Source organism: Petromyzon marinus, unplaced genomic scaffold (assembly GCF_048934315.1).
Source record: "Petromyzon marinus isolate PM22_M1 ecotype Great Lakes invasive population unplaced genomic scaffold, UKy_Petmar_22M1.pri1.0 PM_G_Scaffold_73, whole genome shotgun sequence".
Taxonomy (NCBI): Eukaryota; Metazoa; Chordata; class Hyperoartia; order Petromyzontiformes; family Petromyzontidae; genus Petromyzon; species Petromyzon marinus.
The window spans coordinates 532,501-535,000 of NW_027423028.1; the positions used below are offsets into that span (position 1 = coordinate 532,501).

At 47.3% G+C, this 2,500-nt stretch overlaps 1 pseudogene; it reads left to right on the forward strand.

Moving 5' to 3' along the window:
* The window catches only part of LOC142920731 (28S ribosomal RNA), a 10,572-nt pseudogene that overhangs the window by 4,211 nt on the left and 3,861 nt on the right, over positions 1-2,500 (forward strand).

The window sequence follows — 2,500 nt, forward strand, 5'->3', positions numbered from 1 at the left end:
AAACGTTCAAAACCCGAGAACGACATTATTAAACCCAGGATATTACCCACACGATCTTGGATGAAGAAGAGAGCGGAAAAACGAGGAAGCTTCATGAAGCACCAGAAGCTCTTCTTTAAGAACCGCTCTCTTCTTGCGTCCTTAGTCCTGGATGGCACTGAACGTCATGAATGCCGAATCCCGAACGCAGATGTATATCGTTTTTACTGCGAAAAATGGGAGAAGGTGTTGCCATTCAATGGCCTGGGCCAATTTAAGTCATCAGGTGTTGCAAATAACGAATACTTTGAGCCCCTAATTTCGGTGGAGGAAGTTCAGACTGCCATACGGGCCATTAAACCAACGTCAGCAGCTGGGCCAGATGGCCTAACAAGGGCTGCAATCTGTGCTGCCGACCCCGAGGGTCGGACACTGACAGCCCTATTTAATGCATGGATGATTACAGGAATTATTCCCAAAGAGTTGAAAAAGAATAGGACGATTCTTATTCCTAAGGTTATGGATGATGAAAAGCTGAAAGAATTGGGGAACTGGAGACCAATAACGATCGGTTCAATGATTCTGAGATTATTTTCCAGAATAATGACTGCACGTCTTGCTCGTGCTTGTCCCTTAAACCCAAGGCAGCGTGGTTTTATAGCGGCATCTGGCTGCTCTGAAAATCTTAAGGTGCTACAGGACCTTATGAGACATGCTAAGAAATTGCACAGGCCGTTGGCTGTCATGTTTATCGACATAGCGAAAGCTTTTGACTCGGTTTCGCATGCTCATATTTTATGGGTGTTAAGGCACAAGAAAGTAGATGAACACGTGGTGGGCATCATCCAGAACGCCTACGATCAGTGTACGACCTCGTTCAAAAGCAATGGCGAGTCGACTCGAGAAATTAGCATACGTGTTGGTGTCAAACAGGGTGACCCCATGTCACCCCTGCTCTTCAATCTTGCCATGGACCCTTTGATATGCACCCTAGAGTCACACGGAGTTGGGTACTCCATTGATACCGACCACGTGACAGCTCTTGCGTTTGCTGATGATTTGGTGTTGGTGAGCGAATCTTGGGTTGGTATGGCCGCCAATCTAGCGATCTTGGAATCATTTTGTGGGCTATCGGGATTGGAGGTTCAGGCCAGAAAGTGCCAGGGCTTCATGATAAGCCCAACCAAAGATTCATATACGGTGAACAACTGCGACCCATGGACTATCAAAAATAAAGATGTCCATATGATCCAACCTGATGAATCAACGAAATACCTTGGTCTGAAAATTGGCCCTTGGACTGGCACTATACAGCCTGATCTACATTGTCAGCTAAAGACATGGATCTCGAAAATCGATGAGGCGCCTCTGAAGCCAACTCAGAAGGTTGAACTACTCAATGCCTATGCCCTACCCAGATTGTTATATCCTGCAGACCACTCGGACTGCAAGCAATCAACTCTCCGTGGGTTGGACCAAGAGATTAGAAAGGCGGTAAAAGGATGGCTCCACCTTCCCGCTTCAACTTGTGATGGACTGTTATATGCCAGAGCCCGAGACGGAGGCCTTGCCATCTTGAAACTGGAAAAAACAATCCCTTCGGTTCAAGTTAGAAGGCTGCAACGTATAGCAAACTCGTCCGATGCTATCACCCGTAATATTGTGTCCTCGCAGGGTATGGAGGAAGAATACCGTAATTTGTGGGTACGAGCAGGGGGTGACAGTGATGCAATCCCAACATTCGTTCTCAGGGACTCTGTGTCAAAAGAACCTGTATATCCGAGACCCTGCGATTGGAGGGAGCATGAATTTCAGAGATGGTGCGAAAAGCCGGTTCAAGGAAGGGGCATTGTAAACTTTGCGCATGATAGAATCAGTAATGCTTGGTTGAGGCCATGGTGCGGCTTTAAACAATGCTTCTTTATCGCAGCACTACAACTAAGGGCAAATATTTACCCAACAAGAGAAAGCTTGAACAGAGGCAGAGATGGGGCCTTACGTTCCTGCAGGAAATGCTCTGCCAGACTCGAGTCCCTTTCGCACATTCTCGGTCAATGTCCTGCAGTACAGAAAGCAAGAATTGCGCGACATAACAAGATCAGTAACATTCTGGCAGACGAAGCGGCTAGATTGGGCTGGTCTGTATACAAAGAGCCACGGTTCATATCCGAGACGGGAGAGATGAGAAAGCCTGACCTCGTGTTTGCAAAAGATGAGGAGGCGGTTGTGATCGATGTCACCGTCCGTTTTGAGCTTTCAAAGAATACCTTGTCAGATGCTGCCTCGCACAAAGTTTCGTACTATACCCCTCTTGGTGATCAAGTCAAAGTGCTGACGAAGGCTAGCAAGGTCACATTCTTTGGATTCCCGGTTGGGGCAAGAGGAAAGTGGCCCCTTGAGAATAACGAGGTACTTACCTCCCTGGGCCTGACCAAACCCAGAACGACATCACTGGCCAAGATGATTTCCCGCAGAACGCTGCTTTTCTCTCTTGATATTCTGAGAATGTTCTGTGGAAATT